Raw genomic sequence first — 23,751 nt, 5'->3', positions numbered from 1 at the left:
AGAAAGAGAAAGAAAGAAAGAAAGAAAGAAAGAAGAAAGAAAGAAAGAAAGAAAGAGAGAGAGAGAGAGAAAGAAAGAAAGAAAGAAAGAAAGAGAGAAAGGAAGAGAGAGAAAGGAAGGAAGGAAGGAAGGAAGGAAGGAAGAAAGAAAGAAAGAAAGAAAGAAAGAAAGAAAGAAAGAAAGAAAGAAAGAAAGAAGAAAGAAAAAAGTAGTTGGAGCCTGGGCATAGATGAAGCAGAGCTAGAAAGGATCACAGTTCAAGCCAGTCCTGGTGTAAAGTTCCTGAGACACCATATTAACTAATAATAATCTGAGTGTGGTGGCATATTCTTGTCATTCAAGCTACATAGGAAGCATAAATAAGAGGACTGTGGTACATAGGAGCTAGGGCAATACATGCAAAGATCCTCTTCAAAATAAAAATGGGTTGGGAATGTAGTTGAAGTAGTAGAGCACTTGCCTAGCAGGTATGAGAGAGACTGTGACTTCAAACCCCAGTACTGTCAAAAATGAAAAGAAAAACTGAAGTTGGAATTGGGTGTGGTGGCTTGTGTCTATAGTCCTGCTACCTGCTGAGGCAGTGGGGTGGCTTGGGTCCAGGAGTTTGAGACCAGCCTGACATTCCATCTCAAAGCAAAAACAAAACAACAGGTCTGAGTAATGGGCCCATAAGAATTTAAAACTTTGTAATGTTACTTGTAATTGTCTCTTTATGTATGTCTACCTTGCTTGGTCAAAACTTCCTGTTCTAAAATCTCTAGATAAGGCAAGTCTACTCTGTATGAGGATAACATCTGAATATTGACTTGTATAGAAGAAGAATATCATGAGTTTAAAAATATGTGAAGAGTTACCTGACAATTATAGTTAAAAAGCAAGAGGGAGGGGCCGGGAATGTGGCTTAGAGGTAGAGTGTTTGCCTAGTATGCACAAAGCCCTGGGTTCGATTCCTCAGCACCACATACATAGAAAAGGCCAGAAGTGGTGCTGTGGCTCAAGAGGTAGAGGGCTAGCCTTGAGCAAAAAGAAGCCAGTGACAGTGCTCAGGCGCTGAGTCCAAGCCCCAGGACTGAAAAACAAACAAACAAAAGCAAGAGGGAATAAATGGAGTTAAATTGTAAGGCTCTTGTTAATTATCTGGGGAATGGGAAAAATATTAATTATAGTAGACTAAAGATTTAAGGATCAGTGTATTTTCTAGAGTAACCATTAAAACAGTATTATAAATTGGGCACAGGTGGCTCACACCTGTAATCCTAGCTACTCGGGAGGCTGAGATTGGAACACTGGGGTAAGCCCGGGCAAGAAATTCCATGAGACCTTTAGCTCCAATTAAACACCAAAATGCTTGCACTATGGCTCAAGTGGTAGAGCACTAGCCTTGAGCAAAAAAGCTGAGTTACAGTGCCCAGGTCAGGTCTTAGGAGTCCTTCCCTCTCCCCAATGTCTTTCATTATATTTCTCCTGATGTAAAATCATCTAAGTCTCTTATCTAATTTTCTATTTGGATTTTTTTGGAAGTGGTTAATGCAGGTGTTTTGAACTCAAGGTATTGTATTCTTTACACAGGTCCTTGTACTTTTGGCTAGTCCTGGCCTATGACTCATCTACTTCTGCCTCCCACATAGCTGAGATTCAAGACAAGTGTGACTGTACCAGCTCTTTATTTAGGGCAGTCTCCCAACTCTTTTGCCCAGGCTGACTTTGAGCCATGTTTAGTGGAGATTACAGGCATGAGCCACCAAACCTGGCCCTGAATGCTTTCCTAAACTTCTGACTTAGATAGTTACAAATACAGGTAAATGGGAAAACACCTATGTGAATGTTCCCAGAAAGCAACTAAACAGGTGCCTGTACGGAGAAAGTCAAGGGCTAAGCAAACACGAGGTGGTGCATCATGGTGATTTAGAAAATAGAGAGTTATAGGAACCTGTAGCTGACAGGAAAATCGAGTACTGAATGTCAAAAGGAGCCAAAATCATCCAGGCCAGGAAGAACCTAGGGATCTGCTACAGCCACCAGGGAGGGGAGCCTGGAACAGAAGTTCCTGCTACGTACATAGTTATTACCAGCAGGTGGCGCACGAAAGCCGTCGAAAGCTGTCCAATTGCAATGCATGAAGCCTCTGCAGGCGTACCCCTAAAGTAGAGGCTAAGCCAGGTCAGGGAGCACCCCCCCCTCCACCCGCCCGCCCCAGGGGCCTAACTTCTTGACTCCATGCTTCCTCCAGAAGGGCGTTTCTCAAGATCAGGAGTCCTGTGTCCTGTGTGGGTTTTTGCTTTCTTTTGCTTTTTGTGTGACTGACTGTAGTGGGGCTTGAACTTAGGGCCTGGGAGCTGTCCCTTTAAGGCTCAAGGCTGATGCTCTACCACTTGAGCCATACCTTCACTTTCAGCATTTTGTTGGTTTAGTGGATATAAGTGTCTCATGGACTTTTCTGTCCCAGTCTCCTGAGCAGCTAGGATTATAAGCATGAGCTATCAGCACCTGGTTCCTTGTGTGTTTTGTAGGGATTTATTTGGCTTGCCATAATTGCAGCCATCTTGGGTTGTAACTGCCAGGATTGCCCCTGAGCCTCATAGCTGGTTTTTCCTGTAGAGTTTCCCAGTAAACCATAAATAGAAGCACTGGAGTCACATGTGAGGATTTACAAGTGGACCCTAGCTCCAGGGTTGCACCTCACGCTTTGACATTATCTTCATCTAAACCAGATATGTTCCAGCCAGGACTAAGTCACTTGTAATAACTTGTAAGAATGATCTTCTTTCTCACCCATATTATGGGGAACTAACTGGTCTTGCTGCCACCAGGACCACACACACTATCAGTAAGTCCTCCAATAAACTGCAAGCCTAAACCAGTCTGCCTTTCTTCCTTTGGTCTTGTGGCACTGGGTTCCAATTGTTCCAAGAAAGCTTTAAATGGGCAGGTGTTTTTTCAAAGTAACTCTGCCATCCATAAGTACTTATGGACTAACTCCCAGCATGCTGCTGGCTGCTTCGGGGAGATGCAACGAGCCAGTTTTTTTTTTTTTTTTCATATTTGTGTTCTTCTTTTCCTCTTCCTCCTCTTTCTCCTCTTCCTTCTTTCTGGTCCTGTGGTTGGAATTCAAAGATTCTCTCTTCTCTGTCTCTCTGTCTCTCTCTCTTTCCCACCCTCCCTCCCCCCCCCCTTTGATACTGGGGCTCGAACACAAGGTCTGGGTGCTGTCCCTGAGCTGTTGCTGCTGCTGCTGTTTCTTCCTTCTCCTCCTTTTTCTCCTTCTCCCCCCCCCTCCTCCAATTCCTCCTCCTCCTCCTTCTTCCTCCTTCCTCCTCCTTCTCTTCCTCCTCCCTCCCTCCCTCCCTCCTTCCCCTCCTCCTCCTCCTCCTCCTTCCCAGTTCTGGGGCTTGAACTCAGGGCCTGGACACTGTCCTTGAGCTTCTTTTTGCTAAAGGCTAGCACTCTACCACTTGAGCCACAGCTCTACTTACAGACTTTTGGTATAGTTTATTGGAGATAAGAATCTCATGGAGGGGCTGGGGATATGGCCTAGTGGCAAGAGTGCTTGCCTCATATACATGAGGCCCTGGGTTCAATTCCCCAGCACCACATATACAGAAAATGGCCAGAAGTGGCGCTGTGGCTCAAGTGGCAGAGTGCTAGCCTTGAGCGGGAAGAAGCCAGGGACAGTGCTCAGGCCCTGAGCCCAAGGCCCAGGACTGGGCCCCCCCCCCCCCCAAAAAAAAAAAAAAAGAATCTCATGGACTGCTCTGGTTCTAACCATCATCTTCAGATCTCTGCCTCCTGAGTAGCTAGGATTATGGTTATGAGCCATGGGTGCCTGGCTAGGCTTCTTATTTTTTTTTTTTTTTTTTTTTTGCCAGTCCTGGGCCTTGGACTCAGGGCCTGAGCACTGTCCCTGGCTCCTTTTTGCTCAAGGCTAGCACTCTGCCACTTGAGCCACAGCGCCACTTCTGGCTGTTTTCCATATATGTGATACTGCGGAATTGAACCCAGGGCTTCATGTATACAAGGCAGGCTTTCTTGCCACTAGGCCATATTCCCAGCCCATAGGCTTCTTATTCTTGACTGGTTAGGCTAGTGCTCTACCACCTGAGCTATACCATCACCTTTGTTTTTTGTTGGTTAATTGGAGATCGAATCTCCTGGGCTGGCTTTGAATCACAATCCTCTAGGTCTCAGCCTCCTGAGTAGCTAGGATTACATGTGAGAACACTAGTACCTGGTTTTCAGTGCTGTTGTTATCAGAGATTCCTCTTGTATCTGGTGAGACCAATGGATGCATAGGAGGTGTTGTGGGTGGCTCCTTAGAGCAGCTTGTCTTATCAGAGAAAAATATAAGGAGTGGACCAGGCAGAAGAGGTCCACAGTGAAAGGGACTTGCTGAGAGACTTGTGTCATGTCCATTCCTGACATTATCCCATTTAAGCCCTGAACAACACCATGAGGTCAGTACTGGTAGTATCGTCATTTTATTTTATTATTTATTAATTTTTTGTGGTTGGGATACATGGGGAAAATGAGACTCAGAAGTAGAATACATACTAGAATTCTCATCAATAAAGGTGGCAGGCTGAAGCCTGGCATGGTGGACCATGCCTATAATCCCAGCTACTTGGGAGATAGAGGTAGGTCAATCAAGGTCTTAAGCTGGCCTGGGCAAAAGTATAAGATCCTATTGAAAAACTAAATCAGTGGGGCAGGGGAGGGTGGGAAGGGAGAACATGAAGACTGGGAGTGTGGCTCAAGTGGCCCTAAGTTCATATCTTACCTAGTAGTGTTATCAAGTAGCCCTAAATTCATACCCTAGTATTGTCAAAAATAATGACAGTGTTGGGCATTGGTGGCTCATGCCCGTAACCCTAGCTGCTCAGAAGGCTGAGCTCTAAGGATAGAGGTTTGAAGCCAGCCTGGGCAGGAAAGTCTGTGAGACTGTGATCTCCAATTAACTATAAGAAAACCACAAGCGGCGCTGTGGCTCAAAGTAGTAGAACACTAGCCTTGAGTGAAAGAGCTCAGGAACAGTGCCTAGGCCCTGAGTTCAAGCAACATAACTGGATCCCCCACCCCCAAAAAATGACAGTGACAGGTCAAGGTTATCTGATTTTGTCTCTTTCTCCTTCCCTCCTCCTCTTCCTCCTCTCCCCTTCTTCTTCCTCCTTCTCTTCCTCCCTTTTCCTCCTCTTCTTTCTCCTTCTTCTCCAGTCTCTCTCTCTCTCTCTCTCTCTCTCTCTCTCTCTCTCTCTCTCTCTCTCACACACACACACACACACACACACACATACATGGGCACATTAGGTGAGTGTTCTACCTGATTTCTTCTCACATGGTGTGGTTTTGAGTTGGGCCTGCATGGAGCTAACCACATCCACACCCATTTACTCCCTCTCCTGCATTAGTTGGGCAGCTTTACCCCTTTTCTCTAACCCCTAAATAGAGGAGTGGAGGCAGGAAGTGAGGCAGTGGAAGAGGACAGATGTTTGCTCCTGGGGAAAACCCCAGCCCAATGGGCTCCTAGTCCAGCAGTGGGAGACCAGTGAAGGCCTGCCAGAGGAGCTGGGCCTGGCGTCTCCTCTTCCTGTTCCCAAACACTGACATCTTGCACAACTCCATGAGCAACATTGCCTCACCTCCAGACAGCTGCCCAGCCTTGCTGGCACCAACCACTTCCGGTCCTTGTGTCTCTTCTCTCAGCCAGTGATGCTCCATCTTCCTGTTGACTTCTGCTTACTGGTTTGGTGGGCGCCCAGGGTGCTGTGCCGGACCAGATCAGCTGAGGATCCAGAATCAGGTGACTTGGGACAGTGGGGAGCCAGGGGAGGGGAGCGGCTGGCAGGACAAGCTCTGGGCCAGGAGCTGGGGTGGTATGGGGGGTGCTCCTTGTGTCTGAGGACCCTTTCTGGCTATGTGGTGAGGGCTTTCAAAGGCTGAGGTCAGTTCATGATAGCTACTATGTCTTGTGACAAGTGACACTGGGTGCTTGCTTTGCTTTCTGATAGGCACATACTGTGTGTTCTCATCTCCCAGATTCTTTGTGTGTGTGTGGGGGGGGGGTGTTGAACTCAAGGCCTTGTGCCTATCAATCTCCCTTAGCTTTTTTGCTCAAAGCTGGTGTGCTACCACCTGAACCACAGTTATACTTCTGGCCTTTGGCTAGTTAATTGGCGGTAAGAGTCTCTGATTTGCCTGGCTGCCTTTGAACCGCAGTCCTCCGATCTCTAAGGTTCCAGGTGTGAGCCACTGTTGTCTGCTTCATCTCCCAGATTTTGACCTTGCTTTGGCTTTCTATTTCCCGGGCTGAGTAGGTTTCAATCCGCTGAGCTGCATGAGGGGCTTCTGAGGTTCAGACAGGTTTACCTGGACCTGAGGGAGAGAGAGGCCGGGTGCCACCCTGAAGCCCTGCCCAGCTGACAGAGGGACTAGTGACAAAGACTTGCCCGTCTCCCTAAAAAAATTACCTAACTGATTATGGGCAATTGCTAGCTTCTCCAAAAGGCAAACAGTTCTCTTTGGTTTGATTTTTGTGGTATGTAAGTGGGACAATGATTGTGAATGGCATAGTGTACACTGTTTTCTGAATGAACTAGATATATTCCTCTGATACTATGATAGTTAATAAAATTTAAACAATCTAGTATTATAAACAAAGTCTCTATGTAAGTCTGTTCCTGGGGCTTGAACTTAGGGTCTGGGTGTTGTCCCTGAGGCTTTGTGCTCAAGGTTAGTGCTCTACCAACTTGAGCCATAGCTCCACTGAGTCCTGATCCTCAGATCTCAGCTTCTTGAGTCACTAGGATTACAGGTGTGAGCCACCAGCATCTGGCTAACTTCTAATTTTATTAAAGCAACACAAGACTTATAATGAAAAGTAGCAACTGCCTGTCCTACCTCTCTGTTTCCAAGTTCTATATACCCAGGGACAAATAGTTTGGATTATTGTAGTTGTTTCTGTTTCCAAATAAAGTGTCTGTATGGTTGTTTCTTTATCTGTATTATAAATCTATTGATTCCTTATTATGAAAAACTGCCCACATTATCACTCCATACCCTCTTATATGCTATTCTACAAAGTCTAGTTAATAGTCATGATTATGTTATGTATACATGTTATGGTTATAACTTGTTCTTTGAGCTGTGCAGGTGATGATGATGACCATGATAAAGATGCTAATGTTTCTTCTTTATTCTTCTGGATTTGATAATTGCCTTAGTTTTCATTTGCTTGACTTCTATGCATATATTGCTGGTTCTCTCTTAAAGGAGCTACTTAAATTCCTGTGATCAGATACATTAGATAATCTCTCCGTTTCCTTCCTCCCTCTCTCCTTCTTCCTTCCCTCCCTGCCAGACATCCCTCCTGAAGCCTCATGCCACCACTCTGGTCTGGACTGGTTTTTCTCTAGGCTTGCTGGGGTGTTGTTCTGAGACACCTGTGAACATCAGCTTGAATTTCCTTTCTTTTCTATAAATCCTCTCTCATGATTTTATTTTTATTTTTATCATCTTACTCTGTGTGTGTGTGTGTGTGTGTGTGTGTGTGTGTGTGTGTGTGTGTGTGTGTGCCAGTAGTGGGTTTGAATTCAGGGCTTCATGTTCTTGCCTGGCTTTGTCATTCAAGGCTAATACTCTACCACTTGAACCATATCTCCATTTCGGGCTTTTTTTCTGGCTAATTGGAGATAAGAGTCTCATAGGCTTTTCTGCCTAGGTTGGCTTCAAATTGCAACCCTCAGATCCCAAGTAGCTTGGATTATAGGCATGACCCACAAGTACCCTGCATTCCATCTTACATTTGTGTATTGTTGCAAAGTATATGTAGCAAAAAGTACCATTTGCACTGGGGTGCAACCATCTACATCATTATCTCCAGAACCTTTTCCCCTTGTGCATTGGACACTGTGCTGATTAGACCCCAGCTCCCAGCTTCCCCTCTGCTCTGTGTCCTTCCCTGTTTGGGGGCAATATGTCCTTCAGTTCATAAAAGGGAAGGGTTTTGAGTTTTGACCATTTTCAAATGGCTTTTACTTTGTTTCTCCATTCCCATCATCTTATTTCAGCGCTGGGGACTGACCTCAGAGCCTTGGATTTGCTCTACTACTTGAGCCATGCCCCCAGCCCTCGGTTTTTAGTTTGTTTTTCAGATAAAGTCTCACTTTTTTTTTCCTGTGGCTGGCCTTGGACCTTGATCCACCTGCCTTAGCTTCTGGAGTAGCTGGGATTACAGGCATCCTTCTAGTCTTATTTACTGTGTGGCCTCCTCCTTAGCAGCTACACATGCATTTGATGATTGGTTGAGTCCACTTCTTATTGATGTCTATTTAAAATTCTCATGAACAGGTTGTTTCCATGAAGTATCTGCTTAGCAATCTTTTTTCTTTTTCTCCTTCCTTCCTTCCTTCCTTCCTTCCTTCCTTCCTTCCTTCCTTCCTTCCTTCCTTCCTTCCTTCTTTTCCTTCCCTCCCTCCCTCCCTCCCTCCCTCCCTTTCTCTCTCTCTCTCTCTCTCTCTCTCTCTCTCTCTCTCTCGGTGAAGGGCATGTGGGAGGGAGGAGGATAAAGGTTAACATGAATCCTTTTCTGATTAAATTACTACCATTTCCAAATTAATGAATGCAGACTCATGAATATTTTCTAGAACTTTCCATGGCATTTCTACATCAGAAGGAGGACTGGAAAGAGTCCTCTGGCACTCTCCTTAGGAATGATGGGGGAAAAAAACAGCAGCACATGTGGGTATCTGTTCACCTGAGAACTAGTAGCTGAAAAGAGAACAATCTAGATCAAGACGGGGACTGGCCTGTGGGTTGATGACCCGACTTGTATCCTTGGCCAAGTGGCTTAATGTCTCTGCTTTCTCCTTTGTAAGATGGTTTTTCAGGCCCTTTGTGTCTCTGAAGTCCTCTAACTAGCACATGTGAGCTGAGCACAGTGGCTGATGCCTATAACCCTAGCTGCTCAGAGACTGAGATGTGAGAATCACAGTTCAAAACCAGTTTAGGCAAACAAATCCAAGAGACTCTTATCTCCAGTTAACCAGCAGTGACTCTAGTAGTAGAGCACCAGCCTTGAGTGGAAAAGCCAACTTAGAGTGTGAGGCCCTGAGTTCAAGCCCCAGTTCCGGTGTGTGTGGGCACACACACACTCAGTGTGTCACACTATCTGTGTGGCTTCCCTGAGGCTGGGTGTTCTATGGGTAGCTACTTCACAGAGCTGTTGTAGATGGATGTTTGTAAAACATAAGTCACAGGGCTTAACCCATACTAAGTGTTCAATAAATGAGAGCTATTTTTATTGCCTGTGGAGGGTTATGTAACACGAGAAGAATTATGTCATCACACAGTGTGGATAGGAAGAACTCTGTCTTCTCAAAAGTGGTATCAGTGTTCACTCTGCCCCTGGGACCAATGCCAGGGGGCACAGGACAAAGTCACCTCCCTTTTCAGCCTCTGTATTCTGCCTCAGGGCCTGGCTGCTGTCCAGATGTGGGTCCACTAAACAGACTCCCATTGAGCACGGCTCAGAGAAACAGATACTGGTAGTCAGGGAAAGCAATGAAAGATACCACTCTCCAAGGAGAAAAGGAGGCTCTGGGTATCAGTGAGTGTAACAGATCAAAAGTAAACCCGAGATAAATGACTCATCAATGCTTGGGATACATTTAAGCCGAAAAGCAAAAAGCTGATGTCATTTCAAATCATGATTAAGAAGCAAGGAGACAAGAGGTAGAAGTGGGTGGGGCTTAAGTTTTGCTTCCTGTAAAGCCAGGAATCTGGGCTCTTGGCTTTCTCACTGAAGGCTATGGCCCTACTGCTTGAGCCACAGCTCCATTTCCAGCTTTTTTGCTAACTTTTTTTGCTAACTAATCACAGTCTTTCATGCTCTTGGATTCAAATTGTGATCCTTAGGTTTCAGATTCCTGAGTAACTAGGATTATAGGCGTGAGTGATTGACACCTGTGTTTCATCTGACTTTTTTTTTTTTTTTTTGCCAGTCCTGGGGCTTGAACTCAGGGCCTGGGCACTGTCCTTGATCTTCTTTTACTCAAGGCTAGCATTCTACCTCTTGAGCCACAGCACTACTTCCAGCCTTTTCTGTTTATATGATATTGAGGAACTGAACCCAGGGCTTCATGCATGCTAGGCAAGCACTCTATCACTAAGTCACATTCCCAGCCCTGACATTTTTTTATTGTTGCAAAATTATGTAGAATAAAGTACTTTGTTGTGCACATTGTAGTGTAACCATCACCACCATCATTTCTATAACATGCTAAGTACAAGATGTTTCCTTCCTTCCTTCCTTCCTTCCTTCCTTCCTTCCTTCCTTCCTTCCTTCCTCCCTCCCTCCCTCCCTCCCTCTCTCTCTCTCTTTCTCTCTTTCTCCCTATTTTCTTTTTCTGTGCCAGTACTGGCACTTGAACTCTGGGCCTGCATGCTGTCCCTTAGCTTTTTTGCTCAAGGCTGGTGTTCTACCGCTTGAGACACAGTCCATTTCTGGCTTTTTGCTGGTTAATTGGAGATAAGAGTCTCACAAGCTTTCCTGACAGGGCTGGTTTTGAACTGTGATCCTCAGATCTCAGCTTCCTGAGTGGCTAGGATTACTAACCTGAGCCATCTGTACCCAGCTTCAGTTCTATTTTTATTCCCCAAAAGGTGGTTTCTGTGCTACTGATGACACACAAAATGACTAGGTGGTGAAAACAAAACAAAATAAAAACCCACCATTGACAGCCATGTATTTCTCTTATGAATTAGTAGGAAAATAGGCAGAAAATTCTACAAGTTTACTGATGTGTCTGTTTAGGATAAGGTGAGCAAATGTGAAACTTAAGTTCATTTTTGGAGACCATGAGTCAAACTGGACACAGTTGCTAACACCTATGATACTAGGTACTTGGGAGGTAGAGATTGGGAGATGATGACTTGAGGTCAGTTCAGGCATAAAAGTTCATAAGACTCCATCTCACTCAATGGCTGGGCACCGTGATGCATGCCTGGGCTTCTGTTATCCCCAGCCACAAGGGGAAGTACAATCTGGGGGGGGGGGTCACAGGCCAGGCCTGTCCAGCCAGAAGGCAAAGACCCTACCTAGAAAATTATCTATGTAAAAAGAAGCTGAAGTCAGGTGCTGGTGGCTCACTCCTGTAATCCTAACTACCCAAGAGGCTAAGATCTGAAGATCACAGATCAAAGCCAACCCAAGCAGGAAAGTCCATGAGACTTATCTCCAATTAACCACAAAAATCTGGAAGAGGAGTTGTGGTTCAAGTGGTAGAGTACTCTCCTGGAGCATAAAAGCTCAAGGACAGAGCCCAGGCACCGAGTTCAAGCCCCAGGATTGGCACAAATAAAAAGAAGGTCAAGTCATGGTTCAATTGGTAGATCTTCTGTCTAGTAAGCATGAAGGCCAACTTTAATCCCTAGTACAAAATGTCAATTAAAAAAATTCAAGCCAGGCACCAGTGGCTCACATCTATAATCTTAGCTATTCTGCAGACTGAGATCTAAGGATTGCAGTTTGAAGCCAGCCTAGACAAACAAATCCTGAGACTCTTATCTCCGATGAACTAACAAAAAGATGGAAGTGGAGCTGTAGCTCAAAGTGGTAAAGCACCAGGCTTGAGCAAAAAAAACTAGGCAAGAATTTGAGGCCTTGAGTTCAAGACCCAGTACCAGCACCCCCCCTCACCGCCCCCCCCAATCAAAGCCCCAATTGGGAGGCAGAATACTAGCCCCCTCCAAATGTGCTCATGCTTTAACCTTAAAAGCTGCTGGTGATTGACTTTGCAAATGTAGTTAAGTTAGGGATTTTGAGTTGGGGAGACTATTCTCCATTATAGGGTGGATCTATTACAATCAAAGCATATTTGTAGGAGGGAAGGAGTCGGAGGTAGACTGAGAGAAGGCAGTGATGACAGAAACAGTGATTGGACTGATATGGCTATCTGAAGCTGGGTGGGGTAGGAAACTTACTCTCCTCAGGAACCTATAGTAGGAGCCACCTCCTTGATTTTACTTGAAAAGTGATGCTCCTTTTGGATTTCTGACTTGCACAACTACCGGAATAAGTATGTGTGGGTTTTCTGTTTCTTGTTGGTACCCGTCTCAACTTAGCTCTTCAAACTTGCTGGACTTGCTTGCTCACAGCTGGTGCTCTACCATGCTTCCCGGGGTTTTTTTTTTTGCTGGTTATTTTGGAGATGGAGTCTTGCAGACTTTTTGCTTTGGTTAGCTGCAAACCATAATCCTCTGGGTAGTTAGGATACCAGATGTGAGACACCAGCATCTGGCTAGTGTGTGCTGGGTTAAGCTACCAGGTTTGCAGGCACAAGAAATGGTACAGCGTACAAGTTCAGCATTTCTCTGGGGGCAGAGAAATGAACACTGGTCACCTAACCTTTGCATCTTAGGAGGGGACTGGCCGGCCCTGACATCACCCATCACATTCAGCCCACTAGCCAGGGGGCAGGAAGAGCTCCCAGCTCCACTGGGAGGATTCTTAGCTTGATGACAGGATGGGTACTGACTCAAGAGTACCGTCAGCAACTGACATCTGGTTCAACCTGTTCATTGTACAGCTGAAGAAACAAAGGCCCAGAGGTGGGAGGTAACTTGGATTTGGATGGGATGAATAAAGAGCTGAGCTCCTCAGGCTGTGGTGAGGAGCTGCTCTCAGCACAGGCATGCCCAGGTTCCCACACCAGGGCGAGGAGCCCTGGGAAGGGGTGGAGCCTGCGCCTCCGGCTGGGGGTGGAGGGTGGACCCCGCCACCCTGTCATCACATTCTCTTTGCATCTGGGCCTCTGGCTCTTGTGGCTTCCATTTGATGATCTTTTTTGATGAGGACTATAATAACCACCCTGTGAACACAGATCTTTAGAAAACTGTGGAAACAGCAAGAATCCCCTGCTCTTCCCTTATCCTTCCCCCAGTACTTAGCAAACGTGTTCCCTCTGCCTGGCCAGCACTCCTGCAGAGGCATGGGCCTTTTCTTCTAGAAGGATCATTCTCCTGTGACTACCATGAAACCTGGCATGTTTCATCTTTGCAGTTCAGCATTTAGGAATTAACATTTGCCTTTGTAGTAGAAAAACACTCCTGAATAAAGTTCAGGGTCCTAATTTTGAGCAGAAAATGTTTACCATATAAAGGCCATAAACTGGGCACCTGTGGTGCATACCCATAATCCTAGCTACTCAGGAGGCTGAGCTCTGAGTTCATGGTTCAAAGCCAGCTCAGGCAGGAAAGTGTGTGAGACTTTTTTTTTTTTTTTTTTTTTTTTGCCAGTCCTGGGGCTTGGACTCAGGGCCTGAGCACTGTCCCTGGCTTCTTTTTGCTCAAGGCTAGCACTCTGCCACTTGAGCCACAGTGCCACTTCTGGCTGCTTTTCTGTATACGTGGTGCTGGGGAATTGAACCCAGGGCCTCATGTATACGAGGCAAGCACTCTTGCCACTAGGCCATATCCCCAGCCCAAACTGTTGTTTTTTTTTGGCCAGTCCTGGAACTTAAACGCAGGGCCTGAGCACTGTCCCTGGCTTCTTTTTGCTCAAGGCTAGCACTCTGCCACTTGAGCCACAGCGCCACTTCTGGCCGTTTACTATATATGTGGTGCTGAGGAATTGAACCTAGGGCTTCATGTATGAGAGGCAAGCACTCTAGCCACTAGGCCATATTCCCAGCCTCTGTGAGACTCTTATGTCCAACTAACCACCAAAAAGCTGGAAGTGGCTCAAGTAGTAGGGTGCCAGCCTTTAGGAACAAAGCTAAGCATAGAGGAAAAAAGACAAAGAAAAAAACCGCCACAAACCCCTCATATTTTAATTTTCCAAAGGGACATGAGGACTCATGTCATATCATACACTAACATGGAATTCCCTCTCATAGGCCATAGACTGTCATTTTAGTCTATAGACTTGTAATGTAAATGGAGCATTATTTCTCTATTATTTTTAGTGGCACCAAAGGTGGAATTCAGGAGCTGGCATTTAATGGGCAGGTGCTTTAACACTTGAGCCATGTGCCTAGCTCTTACTTGCTCTCATTAATCTTCAGGTAAGGTGTTGTGTTTCTGCTAGGGACCAGACTCAGATCATGATACTCATACAGACAGCCTTCCCTGAAGCTGTAGTCACAGGTGAGTGCCATAGCACCAGGCTTGTTGATTGAGATGAGTTCTTACTAACTTTTATGTCCAGACTGGTCTCAAACCACAACCCTCTCCATTTCTACCTCTTGGGTAGCTAGGATTCTTTGTGAGACTTTAAAACATTAGACTACAGCCTCTTCTTCCTGAGAAGAAATTCTTCCATCCCACTTTAGCTATAGTTGATGATCTGGATAATTCTACCATGTAATGCTTGGAATATCATTATGTTGCTGGTCACTAGTTGTTTAAAACATCTGAAGTAGAAAAAGATTGCAGGCTAGAATTTTTAGGTAAGCATACATGTTAACTAGTTTGGGATAATTAGGGAGTCAAAACAGAAAGAATGAGGTATCTTTTTCCTGCTTTATTGGAGTTCAAACTCAGGGTTTTGCACTAGCTAGGCAGGTGATCTACTGCTTGAGTGATGCCTCCAGCCCTTTAAGATTGGTTACAATCCTTTTCTTTTTCTGCTCTGATTACTTTGGAGACAAGGTATCACTTTTCCTGGAATTGGTCTGGAATGTGATCTTCTATTTATGCTTCCTGCCATAATCTTGCATAACAGGTCTATACAACCACACCCAGAGTTTTCTGTTGAGATGGGGTCTTGTTGATTTCTATTTATTTATTCATTTTTGGCCAGGCTGACCTAGAAAAATATTCATACCCTTGCCTCCCAAGTAGCTAAGATTAGAGGCATGGCCCACAGACACCTGGCCAGAAGGAATAAATTTTGTGATTTCCTGGTGGGGGCTTGGAATATGGCCTAGTGGCAAGAGTATTTGCCTTCTATACATGAAGCCCTGGGTTCGATTCCCCAGCACCACATATATAGAAAATAGCCAGAGGTGGTGCTGTGGCTCAAGTGGCAGAATGCTAGCCTTGAGCAGAAAGAAGCCAGGGACAGTGCTCAGGCCCTGAGTCCAAGGCCCAGGACTGGCCAAAAAAAAAAAAAAAAAAAGAAAAGAAAAGAAGAATTAAAAAAGATTTCTTGATGGAACTTTACTGCTAAGAGTACCCAGGTCACTTTTGGAACTCCTGGATAATCATTCGGTTCAAAAGCTATAGTTTTGGGCTGGGGATATGGCCTAGTGGCAAGAGTGCCTGCCTCATATACATGAGGCCCTGGGTTCGATTCCCCAGCACCACATATACAGAAAATGGCCAGAAGTGGCGCTGTGGCTCAAGTGGCAGAGTGCTAGCCTTGAGCAAAAAGAAGAAGCCAGGGACAGTGCTCAGGCCCTGAGTCCAAGCCCCAGGACTGGCCAAAAAAAAAAAAAACAAAAAACAAAAAAAAAAACACCAAAAAACAAAAGCTATAGTTTTAAAAGGTCTGAAATCTGTAACTGTAAAAAATAATATAGATGGGGCTGGGGATATGGCCTAGTGGCAAGAGTGCTTGCCTTGTATACATCAGGCCCTGGGTTCGATTCCCCAGCACCACATATACAGAAAATGGCCAGAAGTGGCGCTGTGGCTCAAGTGGCAGAGTGCTAGCCTTGAGCAAGAAGAAGCCAGGGACAGTGCTCAGACCCTGAGTCCAGTCCCCAGGACTGGCCAAAAAAAAAAAAAAATATATATATATATATAGATAGATAGATAGATAGATAGATAGATAGATTTTGCAAAGAATGTTGAAGAGATTATCTTGCTTGCTTAAATTTGGATTCATTCTTTTCTTTCTTCTTCTTCTTCTTCTTCTTTTTTTTTTTTTTGGTGGGTCATGGTGCTTGGACTCAGGCCCTGATCCCTGTCCCTGAGCTCTTTTGATCAAGGCTACCATTCTACCACTCTGAACCATAACGCCATTTCTGGTTTTCTGGTGGCTAATTGGACATAAGAGTCTTATGGACTTTCCTGTCCCAGCTGGCTTTGAAACACTGTCTTCAGATCTCAGCCCCCTGAGTGCTAGGATTACAGGTGTGAGCCACTAGCACCCAGCTTGGATACGTTCTTTTAAAAAACTAAAAGTTATACACTTAGGGCTGGAGAAATGGCTCAGGTGGTAAAGCACCTGCCTAGCAAGCATGAGACCCTGAGTTAAATTTCCCAGTATTGCCAAGAAACAACAAAAGCTACTAAAGAATTACACATTTAATACATTTTTGACTAAAGTGCAGGAAAGAAACTAAGACAAAAAGAAAAAGATGGGCAGGGAGCCACTGGATCCCACCTGTAATCCTAGCTACTCAGGAGGCTGAGATCCAAGGATCACAGGCAGGAAAAGCAGTGAGATTCTTATCTCCAACTAACCATCAGACAACCAGAAGTAGAGCTATGACTCAAAGTAACAGAGCACTAACCTTGAGCACAAAAGCCCAGGGATAGCACCTGGGCCTGGTGTTCAACTCCATGACCAGGCAGAAAAAAAAAGAAAAATAAAAAGATGAGAGAGATTTGTCTGTGATCTCATTCCCCAGAAGAGATCACTGTAAACAGTGTTTTGTGTGCCTATATTTCCATACTTTTTTATTGCATAATCTATGCTTTTCTATTAATAAAGGTAGGATCTTGTATACATTGTTGAGTTATCCACTTTACTCATTAAACTGCACTTTTGTAACATTTTCATTGCTGTTTCTTCTGTTACATTTTTGTTGTCAATCACATGTTATTTCATTTGAAGCTGTCCCATGACTCTACTTCATCAATCCTAAAGCCCCCTTTTCCCCCTTCCCCTTCCCTGCCCTGCCCTGCCCTGCCCTGCCCTGCCCTGCCCTCTTCTTTCATGTGTATGTGTGTGTGTTGGTCCTGGGGCTTGAACTCAGGGTTTGGACACTGTCTAGCTTTTTCACTCAAGGATGGTGCTCTATCACTTGAAATACAACTCTACTTCTGGCTTTTTTTTTTTTTTTTTGGTCGGTTGTTGGTCTTGAACTCTGGGCCTGGGCTCTGTCCCTGAGCTCTTCAGCTCAAGGCTAGCACTCTACCACTTGGACCACAGGGCCACTTCTGGTTTTCTAGTGGTTAATTGAAGGTAAGAGTCTCAAGGACTTTCCTGCCCAGTCTGGCTTTGAACCTTGAACCTCAGATCTCAGCCACCTGAGAAGCTAGGATTGCAGGCATGAGCCACCGGCACCAGGCTATGTCTGGCTTTTTGATGGTTAGAGATAAGAGTCTATGGACTTTCCTGCCTGGGTTGGCTTTGAACTGTGATCCTCAGGTCTCAGTTTCCTGAGTAGCAGTGGCATGAGCCACCGGCACCAGGATTTGTCTATTTTCTGTTTTCCTTGCCACCGCCGCCTCCTCCTGCTACTTCTCCTTCTCCTCCTCTTCTTTCTTCTTCTACTGCCCTCCTCTTCTTCCTCCTCCCCCTCCTCCTTCTCCTCCTGTTCCTTCTCCTCCTCCTTCTTCTGCCTCCCTCCTCCCTCTCCTCTTCCTCCTCCTTCTTCTACCTCCCTCCTCCTCCTCCTGCTCATTCTACCTCCCTCCCTCCTCTTCCTCCTCCTCCTGCTCCTTCTCCTCCTCCTTCTTCTCTTCTTCCTTTTGTTTCTTTCCTCTTCTTCTTCTTCTTCTTTTTTTTTTTTTTTTTATAAAACTTTCAGGGAGAAAGGGACTTAGCTTCTTTTGTTAATTGTTCAACCCCTGGTGCTAGGCACTGGGTAAATATTTGTGGAACAGTTGAGTACATATGATCTTTGCTCCTGGTATTTTTGGTCCTGGGGACTTCTACTCATTGGCTAGCGAGTGACTGAAATTGCCTGATACAATCAGTACAGGCTGTCATTTCATTAGTCCTGTTCGTGGGTTGGTAAACTGGTGCCACTTTGTGTAAAGGTATGTGAGCAGGTATCATTTTTTTCCTCCAGGGACAGTCACATTGTTTATGTAGGTGTGATGTCAACAGCTCTTTTAAGGTTGCCAGGTGTTAACCAAATTAGCAATTAACTGCCGGCCATCCTTTGAAGGGAGGGCTGCTTCCACTGTGGGGTGTAGGAGCCAGGGCTGACAGTGAACACTGGAGCCTGGTATACCACAGATTCTGCGGCCAGGAAATCCACCAGGTTCCAGATCGGGACGAAGTCCACCGGTCAGGTAGGTGGCTGGGGAAGAAACTGGGACAAGCTCCAAGAGACGCATGGATGCATGACAGGGTTTGTTTACTAAGTCTCTGAACTGTGTGAGGCTCTACTTGGGGCCGGAGGAGGGAGAGCTTAGTTTGGGACTTTGTGTGTGTGTGTGTGTGTGTGTGTGTGTGTGTGTGTGCGCGCGCGCGCGCGCGTAAGCTTCCTGGAGGAGATAGTTGATGAATGAGACTTCAAAAGGCTGAAGGGGCCAGGCACCAGTGGCTCATGCTTGTAATCCTAGCTACTCAGGAGGCTGAGATCTGAGGGTCACAGTTCAAAGCCAGGCCTGGCAGGAAAGTCCATGAGATCTTATCTCCATTTAACCACTGAAAAGCTGGAAGTGGAGCTGTGGCTCAAAGTGGTAGAGTGCTAGCCTTGAGCATAAAAGCTCAGGGCTGGGGACTGGGAATATGGCTTAGTGGCAGAGTGCTTGTTTAGCATCCATGAAGCCTTGGGTTCTATTCCTCAGTACCACATAAACAGAAAAAACCAGAAGTGGCTCTGTGGCTCAAGGGGTTCAGTGCTAGCCTTGAGCAAAAGAAGCTCAGGGACAGATCCTGGGATCTGAGTTCTAGCCATAGGACTGGCAAAAAAAAAAAAAAGAAAAAAGTTAAGGGATACCTCAGTACTGCACACATACACACAAAACAAGTTGAGGGAGAGTAAGGAGTGGGGGACAGATAAATGAGACATGATTGGGAAAGATACATGAAGAAAGAACTGGGAAATGAATGGATTTACTAGGAAAAGTCACTGAGGTTTGATGATTGCATGAGAGAAATTGAAGCTGGGTAAGGGGATAATTGCAGGAGATTTGATGAAGGCTTTGGGCCCCAGTGACTAGAATAATGATACCGTTGGCAGAAACATGACAACTGTTTTGGAGATTTCAGTTAAGGCAGGAGAATTTGTTTTGAAAGTATGCCCAGAGAGCTGAAGGTGTTGGTGTGGCATTGGTGAACACTGCAGACGATCCTTACCATCTAGCCAGTCTGAGTAACCTTTGGTTTAGGCTCATCTATGCCCCTAACCCTGAGCAAAACCCTGGTTTCCTTCCTTCCTTTCTTCTTTCCTTCTCTTCCTCCATCCCACCCCCCTTTCTTGTGCTAGTCCTGGAGTTTGAACTCAGGGCCTGGGTGCTGTCTGTGAGCTTTTGTGCTCAAGGTTAACACTCTTCCACTTTTTGCTGGTTAATTGGAGCTAAGTGTTGCATGGATTTTCCTGCCTGGTCTGGCTTTGAACTATGATTCTCATATCTCAGTAGTTAGGATTACAGGTGGAAGCCACTGGTGCCTGGCTTGATTTCTTTTTCTTTTGAGGCAAGGTCTTCCTACATAGCCCAAATTAGCCTTGACTTGAGAACCTCCTGTCTCAGCCTACCAAGTTCTAGGATTATAGGTATGTACCCATCATGCCGCAAGCTTATGTTCTGAAGTGTCTGCTTACCTGAGTTACAGGTGTCACATCACAGAAATGTCACATCACTATTGGTGAGTACGTGATGTAGTCAAAGTCCAGCTAGTGGAGCTAGTAAGAATTAGCTAGAGACCTCCCCTAAGGAAGCCAATTATCTTCCTTCTGGTGGTGGAAACTGGTTTCTGTTTGCTATATCACAGTGTTTGGGATGCTTATACTATTTTAAAATTATTTTTTATTTGTGTCAGTCATAAGGCTTGAACTCAGGGCCTGGGAGCTATCCCTGAGCTTTTTTGATCAAGGCTCGTGCTCTGCCACTTTGAGCCACAGCTCCACTTCCAGTTTTCTGGTGGTTAATTGGAACCAAGAGTCTCATGGACTTTCTTGTCTGGACTGGCCTCATATCTCAGCCTCCTGAGTAGCTGGGAATACAGGTATGAGCCATCAGCACCTGGAGCATACTCTTGAGGGCTGTGATTTGACCCCTTTGGTTAATCCAAGAAAGACCTGTGCGGGAACCTCTGCCCCAGCAAATTACTTACTAATGGTTTATGTAGAAGTATGGCACAGTTTTCACTCACTTGATCTAGTAACTCCTACAGACTTCATATAACTCTGCTTCCTTTTTTTCTTTTTCTTTCCTTCTACTCCCTCCCCCCACTTCCCGGCAGTACTGGTATTTAAAATCGGGGCCTTGAACTTCAGGCATACCACAGCAAGGGTAGTCTAGGCTGTTATTGAATGCATGGTCCTCCTGCCTCATCCTCTCACTGACTGCTATTGTGGCTTCCATGACCAGGTTCTGCTTTCTTTTGAGGCTGCTCTCCATCTTCACTGAACTGTTTTCATGGATTTGGCATATACGAAGCAGGAGGTGCAGTAAAGTTTTCTGGTACTCTCTCCAGCCCAAGGGCCCAGCATTTCTAGAGAGGAAGCTCAATCAGCCTGGAGGAAAGAGATCAGTGCATGGCCTTTGACCCCTCTAGGGCCTTGCCTAGAAAAGCCTAAGTGTTAAGATGGGACCAACAGAGGTTGTGGGGTGGTTCCGCTGGTAGTTAGCCAGTGAGTGAAAGTGTCAGGAACTGAGTTCCAGTCCTGGTCTCAAACCTGAAAAAGAAAAGAGATGGAGCTGACACATCAGTCGTGAATCTTGGGTGGACTGTGTAGGAGGTTTATCAGCCTGGAAGATGACACCAATATTTTCAGAGGGGCTTGTTTAGCCATTAAATGACTGCTTCTTAGCATTTCACCTAGGAGGCAGGACAAAAGCTACAGCCTTTATTCATGGTTTCCTCTTGGAGTGGGTCTATTTGTTCATGGCACCAGGTTTCAGGAAAGTCTTCATGAATCTCTCCCTGCCTAAGACCACATCAGCCTCAGGGAAGCAGAGAGCTTGAGTTTCCAAGATGTCCCAAGATGCTGGACAGTTGGAAAGTGGGTAAGACCTGCTTGAGTTTAAACCACAGTTCTTCTATATATAGTCTCATGGTCTTCATCTGCCCAGACTGATTTTGAGCCAGGATCCTCAGATCACAGCTTCCAGAGTGGCTAAAGATTATAGGTGTGAGCCTCTAGTGCCAAGCAAAACTCCCCTTTTTGCAGGCTAGTATAGTTCAGTGATGTGGCTTCTGGAGTTGAACAACTCAGAATGGGTGAGTTTGAATCTTGAGTCCTCCTCTTTTTAGCTGAGTGACCTTGGGCAGCTTCATGTTGGAGATTCTTCATTTTGTAAAAACGGGAATGACATTCCCTTTTCTTACAGTCACTGGGAAGATGAAATAATGCAGAACAAGGGTTTGGCACAATTAGCAGAGTACAGAAAACTGCACAAACAATAGGGAACTATTGTGTGTGTGCGTTTCCAATCTACACTCATTTGGAATTTCGTTCAGGTGCTCTTCTTCCCACAAACCCCACTGAATACCTCTCTGATCCTCAGTGGTGTGGGTACCTATTGCAATCCATTTCCCATTGCTCCTGTTGCAGGTTTTCTAGGCTCATCTTGAGGATGTCTTACACATTGCGGTTGCACATCGAGTAACCCTATAAAACCAGTGTATGGAGCACTTAATTTAGAAATGTGTCATACAAGAGACAGCAAAAGTTCCTAAACTTGATTTTTAAAATGACTCAATTTCCCATTCTTCGAACAGTTAGTTGCCTATCCTTTTAGAAGCCCCTTCGCCCTAGTAGGGCACCGCTTTCCCAAGTGCCTCAGTTTCTAGAAACCCCAGCAGCCTTACCACCCCGCCATTCCTGGGATCCCGAGGCACCTGCGCAGAGCCGGACGCTCGCCGGCTGACGTCAGCGCGTCGGTCCGAGGCCAGCCTTCCTGTGACGCATCTCCCCGCAGCCCCTCCCCGCAGCCCCTCTCCGCCCCGACGCTCCCGCGCATGCTCGGAGTCCCGCCCCCGTGCGTCACAGAATGGCCTCCGACACCCAGGCAGCTCCTGACGTGTCGGGGAGGAGCCGGGCGCGGAGGTCCGTGCGGTGGAGCTCAGGGCTGCCGACTCGAACCGAGCCGAGCGGCTGGGCGGGCCTGGCCAGGTCAGCAGAGCGGAGACGGGGGTCGAGCGGTGGCGAACATGCGCTTTTGACACACTGGAGGTGAGCTTGCTGTGTGGGGCCGCTCCCCGAGGGCCCTAGCCGGGCGGCGGCGCCGCGGCCTGGCCCGGGGGAGCCCGACGGGGCCGGGGGTTGTGTCTGAGGCGGCTCCGCCGGCCCTGCCTAGTGCCGGCTTCTGGCGCGGAGGGTCTTGGGGTGCAACTGTTCCAACCGCTCCAACTGCTCCCCACCCCGGCCCGGCCCGGCCCACCCTGGGCCGAGGTGTGGCCCACCGGGGGCGCCTGCCAGGCAGCCAGCACCAGAGGAAGTGCCCCGGTGTGGGGACGGAGGCCGGGACGTGGCACTGTGGGTGCGGGCGCGGGTGGCGCCTGGAGAGGCCCAGCTGGAGGAGGCGGCGGCGCGCCCCGCCCGCCCTCAGCACCTCCCGAGCCCCTGGCTCGCTGCGAAGGCTGGTTTTGATCTTTTCCCGCGTGGAGCAGGGAAGCTGTCCACGTCGCGCAGGGTTTGGTGTTCTCGTGACTCCCCGCCCCGAACTGCGATCCCCCGCCCCCTGAATTCAGGGAAGTGTCACCTACAGGTTCGAGGTGCTTGTGCTCTCCCGCCGCACCCCCTTTATTTTCCTGATGAGCAAGTACACCCTGTAAGTTTTGAGGGTTCTTTTTCACTCTTGATCATTTCATTCTTGTAGCGCCCATACATGCACATTTCAGAACATTTGCTACCCGCAGTTGTGTCTGAGCCTGTAGTCGCCTTTTGCTGGATGGGGAAATTGAGCACTAGGTAGAGGGCAATTAAGTGATTTATACTTGGGCTCAGTCAAACGGTGAGGGGTGCTCGCTTTTCACATTTCTAGGCTTCGATTTTGTTTGTTTGTTTTTGGTACCTTTCTGAGCAAGGCAGAAAATTTGACTTGTGAAAGCTATACCGGAAGCTAGTAAGGATTTGTTCAGTAATGTTTTTTTTAGCAAACTTATGGAAGAATTGGCCAGTTAGGAGAAAAATCTTACTCTGAAGCTGTTCATGGGTGGCTGGTTATTTTGTCTTTCAGTGCACTTAAGAACAGAGTGATGTTTTTGCTAAATCATGAAGTCATTGTGGTGAAATGCACCATTAAGACACAGAGGGAAGAGAAGCAAAAGGCCACTAATAAGAGGCATCTTTTCTGAATTTATTCAATAATAATATTTCAATATTTTTCAATATTTCAATATTTTTACCTAAAATCGGAATGCATAAGGAGCAAACAAAACCAAAACCAACCAAACAAAACTTCTAGCTAGTCCTGATTAGAAGTTGGCCAGAATCTGGCAGATAGAAACTGCTACATCAGTTTTTTTGTGTGTGCTAGTACTGGTGCTTGCACTCAGGGCCTGGGTTCTCTTAGCTTTTTAAGCTCAACTCTGGTGTGCTATACCACTTGAGCTACAAGTCCACTTCTGGCTTTTTGGTGGCTAATTGTAGATAAGAGTCTCAAACTTTCCTGCCTTGGCTAGCTGGCTATATAGCTCAGTTTTTAACGTGTGTGTCTAATTCAGGGCCTGGGTTCTATCCCTGA

General features: G+C 46.3%; 2 protein-coding genes and 1 long non-coding RNA gene across 10 annotated transcripts in view; 1 reads left to right on the top strand and 2 right to left on the bottom strand.

Moving 5' to 3' along the window:
- Positions 1 to 5,742, bottom strand: part of Rnf222 (ring finger protein 222) — a 25,702-nt gene extending 19,960 nt beyond the window's left edge. For 3 of the 6 annotated variants that reach the window (XM_048365461.1, XM_048365460.1, XM_048365462.1), the window contains exons 1-2: positions 5,634 to 5,742; positions 4,226 to 4,324 (exon numbers count right to left, since the gene is read on the bottom strand). The gene's annotated coding sequence lies outside the window, so the exon portion shown is untranslated. The remainder of the gene's footprint in view (positions 1 to 4,225; positions 4,325 to 5,633) is intronic. The other 3 variants (XM_048365467.1, XM_048365466.1, XM_048365469.1) reach the window with 3 other exon arrangements.
- The window catches only part of Ndel1 (nudE neurodevelopment protein 1 like 1), a 53,300-nt gene continuing 35,260 nt past the window's right edge, over positions 5,712 to 23,751 (top strand). The window contains exon 1 of one of the 3 annotated variants that reach the window (XM_048365458.1): positions 5,712 to 5,794. The gene's annotated coding sequence lies outside the window, so the exon portion shown is untranslated. Of the gene's footprint in view, positions 5,795 to 22,092; positions 22,239 to 23,751 lie in introns of those variants that run through there. The other 2 variants (XM_048365459.1, XM_048365457.1) reach the window with 2 other exon arrangements.
- The window catches only part of LOC125365422, a 31,416-nt gene continuing 27,129 nt past the window's right edge, over positions 19,465 to 23,751 (bottom strand). Inside the window, exon 3 of the long non-coding RNA XR_007213698.1 lies at positions 19,465 to 19,919. This is a non-coding gene — a long non-coding RNA (uncharacterized LOC125365422). The remainder of the gene's footprint in view (positions 19,920 to 23,751) is intronic.

This window comes from Perognathus longimembris, chromosome 17, assembly GCF_023159225.1.
Source record: "Perognathus longimembris pacificus isolate PPM17 chromosome 17, ASM2315922v1, whole genome shotgun sequence".
NCBI classification, from domain to species: Eukaryota; Metazoa; Chordata; class Mammalia; order Rodentia; family Heteromyidae; genus Perognathus; species Perognathus longimembris.
The sequence above is the reverse complement of the archived record's forward strand: the minus strand, read 5'-3'. Positions and strand labels throughout refer to the sequence as shown.